Raw genomic sequence first — 7,500 nt, forward strand, 5'->3', positions numbered from 1 at the left:
CTGCTCCTTTAGCAAACCTGGTGCAGTGCTGTAAAATATATACGAAACAAAATCGATAGCCTTTCCAATGCTGCTCCGTCAAAGTAGAAGATTGCAGGACGAAAAAAAAAAAAACGTAAAGTTCTAAAATATGTATCTATGAGCGGTGTTCCATGAATATTAAAGTAGAAGACAGGAGAAGGGAGAAAAAAAGTATTGAAAAAGTGGTCTTCAAACGTAATTCCATAAAGGTTAGAGTTGACCACTATGAAAAAAAAATAAATAAAATGCAAAAACAATAAAGAAAAAAAGGAATCAAAGAAAAGTCAGTTTAAATAGCTGAAAGAGTATATGAAAAATCGATATCCGCGTGTACTAGGTAACTACAATGCTACCACTGAGGAGCTTATAATCCCTGACCACGGGGACCAGAGAGAGAGAGAGAGAGAGAGAGAGAGAGAGAGAGAGAGAGAGAGAGAGAGAGAGAGAGAGAGAGAGAGAGAGAGAGAGAGTTTCCACAATAAATCTATCTCTCAAATCTCCCGTGGGTATCCATTCAAATATCGCGTCCAATTCCACACAAAGTCATTCTCTAGTTGCCTTCCCTCGACGCACTTTTCATTTCTCCAGCAGTAACGGGAGACTCGTCAACAAAAACAACATACTGCGTCTTTCCTCAATGCGCTTGCTGCCTTGCGCGCAACAGTGGGAGGCAGTGTGGAAATGTGTCGTGAGGGAGGCACGGAGGGAGAGGGGGAAGGAAACAGAGACAGGGGTTATATCAGAGGGAGAAAGGGAGGGACAGGTCGAGGTCATCACCGCCCACAGCCGCTGGTTCGTAGAAAGAGGCGTTATTCAAGCCTCTGATGAAACATGATACAGTTTACTGTCATACGTGCGATTAAATGTGTATTCTGATGCCATTGACTTTATTTCCTTGTTTTCTTCTTCCTGCTTTGCTTAACTTCTCTAATTCTCATTGCCAGTGCGTTCGTTGGTTTTATCGAGTTTGTTTTTCCTCAACTCCCCATCACAATCATAAACTTTGATCAGGATTCCTTGACGAAGATGATTTTTCTTCCGAATTCCTTGCCTACTTGGAATTTTATTATTGACTTCTTGATTAGGGGCCAGATTTTTACCATCAAGAGATGCTCAGTAGAACGCAAGAACCCTTAAAGCTCTACATAAGGTACTTGATCCTCCTTATATAACCCTGGATCCTATAGATAAGTCCCTATCCAGCTTCCTCACGTCCTCAGATCCCGTAAGGTATTGGAATGTTTTTGCTTCTTGATTCTCCGAAGTTCTGAAGTCTTTGCGTTCTTGGTGACACAAGTTCCTAATCACCTCACGTCCCCTACTGTTCCTCAGCGCTGCCTACCGCACCTTCCTCAAAGCCGCACGATCTGCTAGAGATATGGCGAAAGTCTATTTGAAACCAGCGCAATGTTACCATAATGTGCTGTCTGTTTGGTCACTTACGTTGATTTATTTACTTATACATTATATTTTGTTATGGATACGGCAATTTCCCTTCTATGTGTAATTATTATGCAAAGCGAGGTGCTGAAATTATTATATTTGCGGAAGAGGAATTTACCAACACCGCCAACCGCTTCAACAGACTGTGATAGCGAATAACAGAAACCATAACAGTGGTCTCACTCTTCCCACTGTCACTGCCTGTTCTCCTCTACACCTCGGCTCGCCCCGCCTCACCCCGCCCCGCCTCTCCTCACCTGGCGGGCGGGACAGGTGGGCGGGTCAGCGGGGGAACAAGGAGACGGGAGGAAGCGGGTCCCCGTCCAAGTCTGAGTCAGTGTCGCTCCGGCATCGGCGGCGGGAGGTTGCATCTCTCTCTCTGTCTCTCTCTCTCACTCTCTCCCTCGCTCTCACGCCTCTCACAGTCACGCGCGACGGACTTGAAAACTATCTCACAAAAATGAGAGAATCGAAGAGAAAACGGACCTGAAACTCCTGCTGTAGGTATTGGACTGTGTTGCTTAAGTTTGTCGCTCGTTATCTTTTGTTTTCCTCAGTTTCCGACGCAAACTATTATGAAAACTCCGACTTTGGAAATGATACTTGCCGCGATCTTGCATTTCGAAAACAGATAATGATGGATGGGAATACTGGTAATGCACGCTAAAGTATAACAGTGAAAGCGGAGAAGTGACATTCTCTTTGTTCAAGGACTGCGTCGAGTAATTAGTGACTTGAAACTCATTACGAAGAACCCATGAGAGTGATAGCGCTCCTCCGTGTGCAGATGGAGAGCCGTGGCGACAGAAACACCTACACACAACACTTGTCTCGCAATTATTCCCCGCATTCTGCACAAGATGATGAATGTTTAGCGGAGAGGACATGATCGTCAACACGTGCATCACATGAGACATAAAACCACCGTCAGATTATTAGACAGTTCTTGTGTGCTGTATGAGAAAACACGTGACATTAGGCAGCCATTAAATACACACCTCGCTAGCAATAATGGAAAGGAAAGTAGCGGAAAAGTATCGAAGGAACAACTTATATACAAACATAACTTCTTAACACTCACCCTGCCGCCATAACTGTGCTCACCGCAACACCGTCTCTGAAAACACGTAATATATAAGTTAGCAAATAATACAAAGAAACAGTAAGTTATTCACGTGGGGAGAAAATATATACTAGTAAAGAACAATATCTAAAGAACTTGGAGCTTATGAGTTCTTTAACAGTCCTACAAGTAAATGAAACAGTATCTCATAAACATTACTTGTAGCTCATTTTAAATATAAGACGTAGGTAAATTGGCAACAAACTTTTTTTTTTCATTCAAGCAAATCAATAACAGTAGAAGTAATAATAATAATAATAATAATAATAATAATAATAATATTATTATTATTATTATTATTATTATTATTATTATTATTATTATTATTATTATTATTATTAATAGTAGTAGTAGTAGTAGTAGTAGTAGTAGTAGTAGTAGTAGTAGTAGCAGTAGTAGTAGTAGTAGTAATAGCAGTAGTAGTAGTAGTTGTAGTAGTACTAGTAGTAGAGTAGTAACAATAATAGTAATAGTAGCAGCAGTAGTAGTAGTAGTAGTAGTAGTAGAGGAGTAGAAGTAGCAGTAGTAGTAGTAGTAGTAGTGGTGGTGGTAGTAGTAGTAGTAGCAGCAGTAGCAGTAGTAGTAGTAGTAGTAGCAATAACAGTAGTAGTAATAGTAGTTGCTGCAGCAATGGCAACAGTAGTGGATCCAAACTATTATACAGAGGAAAAATAATATTCTTCGTACAACTTAACCTTTGTCACACCTGAGAGGTGACATGGAAAAAGCAAGAAAATTTAATTACATCACGAAACAAAGAATTAAACAAAAACAGTGCACACACGTACCGTTGCTAAATGATTAGTATAACAGCAACAATTACAAAACAACAAATTATTATTATTATTAATATTATTATTATTATTATTATTATTATTATTATTATTGTTATTATTATTATTATTATTATCATTGTGACAGCAGTTGTAATAGTAGTAGTAGCAGTAATAGTAGTAGTAGTAGTAGCAGCCGTAACAGTAGTAGCAGTTTAATAATAATAATAATAATAATAATAATAATAATAATAATAATAATAATAATAATAATAATAATGATAATAATAATAATAATAATAATAATAATAATAATAATAATAATAATAATAAGAGTGACAACAAAAATAACAACAAAGACGGAAAAAGAAACAATTCTAGTTTATACTTTTGCGAACAAAACAAAAGGTCCCAACACACGCGCACACACACACACACACAAACACGCGCACTTATGAAACTTCCGGTGCGTGCTGGAAACTTAAGTGACCCTACGGTTGTACTACACACACACACACACACACACACACACACACACACTCACACACACACACACACACACACACACACACACACACACACACACACACACACACACACACACACACACACACACACACACACACACACACACACACACACACACAAGAGGGCCCGCTGTTGGCACTTGTGAAGCAGGACAGTGCCGGCCGTGCTTCAAGGGCCTCAGGTGTGTCTCCGAGCTGGTCACAGTGGCGCGGTTATGAGCAGTCAGGTGAGGACAAGGGACAGGTGAGCAGGAGGGAGCGGGAGGGCAGTGAAGAAGGAGGATGAGAGGAAGGAATGAACGAGATTAAAGATTTGGGTTGATAGAGATGTAGGAATAAGGTTCGGGAGAAAAGAAAGAAATGGGGCTTTAGGAGAGATATAAAAAGGAGGGGAAATAATAAGGAACGGATCACCTCAAAATATTACAGAAAGGGGATGAGGAAAAGAGCAAAGAGAAACCATATCGGGCTGGGAGAAACGTGGGAGGGTGTGAGTGAAGGGAGAGTGCAAAATTTGACATGATGGAAATACAAAACAAAAACACAGCGATGCGTGAAAATACGAAAACAGCACAAAGACATCCACGTGAAAATATGAAAAAAGTGCAACGCCGGATAGAGAATATCATGTGTCCACCACCAGTCACGTGGCAGCACGAGGCAAAATGATCGATCCCAGGAGAGGAAGCAAGTTTAAAATACCATTCACTCGGTAAATAAGAGAAAGAAAAAAGAAAAAAAAAACACTGAGAAACGTAGTACAGAAAATTGCATAAAAAAAACTTAGTGAACCGAAAAAAAGTAAAATACCTCTGAAAAAAAAGAAAATACATAAAACTGCGAACTCCCAAGTGAAAGACGTGATAGAAGTGATTTCCTGCAAACTATATTAATTTGAAATGCCACTGACATGTTAAAAAAAAAAAAAACATTCCTGTGCTTTTAATTCTATGGCAGGCAGAAAATCACAGACTCCACTGGGAAACACTGATTTGAGATGCAGTTTGTTTGGAAAAAAGATAAAAGAAATATAAAACTAAGAGACCTTTTCTTTTGGCACGAGCTGTGATGCGGAACTAAAGAGTGACTCGACTCCAGATGAAGAAAAGAACAAAGAAGTGCTGAAAATGGAGCTTCCGGTGTGTGTGTGTGTGTGTGTGTGTGTGTGTGTGTGTGTGTGTGTGTGTGTGTGTGTGTGTGTGTGTGTGTGTATACGTGTGAGATAAAGAACCCACGTGATGAAGAGACCAATAAAAGAAAAAGATGAAAGGTAAAATGATTAATAGAGAATATAGAAAACAAATATCTTGAGTTGAATAAAAAGAAAGAGAAGTATAACATTTTTTTTTTCAGCTTGGGGGAACATTAATAGAAACTGCCGCACCTCCTCCAGTAACCCGTGGCGGCAGGAGTGAGGCGGGAAGACCCTTACGATAGAGAGACGGAAAAAAAAAAAAAATAAGTGGAACAAAAGAAAGGCAAAGAGTGAAGGGAATCCACACAACAAAAAAACAAAAAAAAACATCAACAATAGGAGCAGCGTAAAAAGAAAGAAAGGAAGGAAAAACAAGTGAAAGAAAGATTTGCTTCACAGTCAGGTAAGAATATCAAGTTTTTTTTTCTCTCTTTCTTATTCTTTTTCTTTCATTCTATTCATGCCAGCTTCTTTTCAGTGAATGGTCAAAATAAGAATTCACAACTTATGAGCATACGTATAAGAACATGAACTCTTGATGATGAAATACAGAAATGAACGAAAAATAGTGAGATGACCAAACAAAGGTAAAGTGAAAGGTTAGTTAGCAGGAAGGACAGGTAAAATAAAATGAGAGACGTAGGTAGGAGAGCTGAACAGCGCGGATTAATGCATTTAAAATATATAATGGATGAGGTTTTAAGTCCCAAGCAGAGAACACGTCGATTCTGACAGAGAGACAGATAGACAGATAGATAGATAGCGAGAGATAGATAGATAGATAGATAGATAGACAGACAGACAGACAGACAGATAGATAGAGAGAGAGAGAGAGAGAGAGAGAGAGAGAGAGAGAGAGAGAGAGAGAGAGAGAGAGAGAGAGAGAGAGAGAGAGAGAGAGAGAGAGAGAGAGAGAGAGAGAGAGAGAAGTAGGCATACATACACACACACACAGACACACAAACAGACACACACACACACACACACACACACACACACACACACACACACACACACACACACACACACACACACACACACACACACACACACACAGGCACATACACAAACAGAGACAAGGAGACGTTATGCACACAGACTCATTCATAAATAAAGACTGAGACAATGGCAGACGGACAACCGGACAGACATAGACAAAGAGAGAAACACAGAAACAAAAAGTACAGGAAGAAAGAGGAAGAAAAGTTTGTAAATTATATGATCATTAAATAAAAAAAGTGAAAGAAAAGGAAAGGTCATGCGAAGTATCAGTGACCTAAGAGAGGAAGAGAAATGCTAAGAGATAATAACACAAAGGAGACTTATAAACACAGGTGGTAAGACATTTAGAGAGAGGGAGCCCTATCATAACAATAGACAGTGATAAAAGAGTGCATGAAAGTAGCTTACTCGTACATGTCCAGAAAATCCTCCTTATCATCGTTATCATTATTATTCAATGGAACATCTTCTTTTAACCCTTCCAAGGTACCGTTCCCCCATAAAAGTCACGTCATATTGAACAAAATTACAAGAAAAAAAAAAATATCAAACTACATTCATTAATATTATCAATTCACATGAGCACCTTCCTTTAACACTTCCCAGGTACCGTTTCATATAAAAATCACGTCATATTAAACAAAATTACCCATACAAAAAAGGACATTACCAAACTTACTTCCATGACCATTTTTGACATCGTTATCTTATTATTTGCACGAGCACCTTCCTTTAAACACTTCCCAGGTACCATTTCATATAAAAGTCACACCATACTGAAGAATATAAAAAGAAAAGTCAAAATCAAAGCACTACCTTCTATGACAATTCTTCATTTCTGCGGAGCTCTCAATATGAAAGAACCAAAGTATAAACCCACATATCAATTTCCACTCGAGCTGTAGACATAAAATTCACTGGACTCCGTGACATCACTAGCTGAGGCCACAGTACATACAGACCCCAGCCATACACCCTCCTGGGCACACCCTCCTCTACCTACCTACCTACGTGGAATCAAGCTAACACACCAAGTTACCTATTCATGGAGGTTGACACGGGGCTTGCCTCTCCACGCTCCGCTGATTCCAAAAATCACATCAAATGAAGCAGAAATGGAAGACGGAGTGGTGAGGATGAAAGAAGAAGGAAGGCAATGGAAAGAACATGAGAGGTGAAGGACGACAAAACGAAGGAAGACAGATAATGATAGGGAGAAGTTGGAGTAATTAATGAGCTGAGGAATGGTCGTTAGGATTAAAATTGCACCATAAGAAGGACGGGGAAGTGGAGGGGGAGGGGAGGTGATGGGAGTGGTGGGTAAGGAGGCGTCAATAAGAAGAAAGAGAAAAGAATGGAAAAGATATACCACCACCACCACCACCACCACCACCAAGACCACGACCAAAAACAGCA

The 7,500-nt window shown here is 39.6% G+C and overlaps 1 long non-coding RNA gene and 1 pseudogene across 9 annotated transcripts in view; one reads left to right on the forward strand and one right to left on the reverse strand.

The window, feature by feature from the left end:
* LOC135104328 (uncharacterized) overlaps positions 1 to 7,500 on the reverse strand; it is a 237,173-nt gene that overhangs the window by 151,340 nt on the left and 78,333 nt on the right. For all 9 annotated transcript variants that reach the window (XR_010270400.1, XR_010270395.1, XR_010270401.1 and 6 more), the window contains exon 4: positions 2,546 to 2,581. This is a non-coding gene — a long non-coding RNA (uncharacterized LOC135104328). The remainder of the gene's footprint in view (positions 1 to 2,545; positions 2,582 to 7,500) is intronic.
* The window catches only part of LOC135104326 (potassium voltage-gated channel protein Shaw-like), an 84,054-nt pseudogene continuing 78,369 nt past the window's right edge, over positions 1,816 to 7,500 (forward strand).

Source organism: Scylla paramamosain, chromosome 10 (assembly GCF_035594125.1).
Source record: "Scylla paramamosain isolate STU-SP2022 chromosome 10, ASM3559412v1, whole genome shotgun sequence".
Lineage (NCBI taxonomy): Eukaryota > Metazoa > Arthropoda > Malacostraca > Decapoda > Portunidae > Scylla > Scylla paramamosain.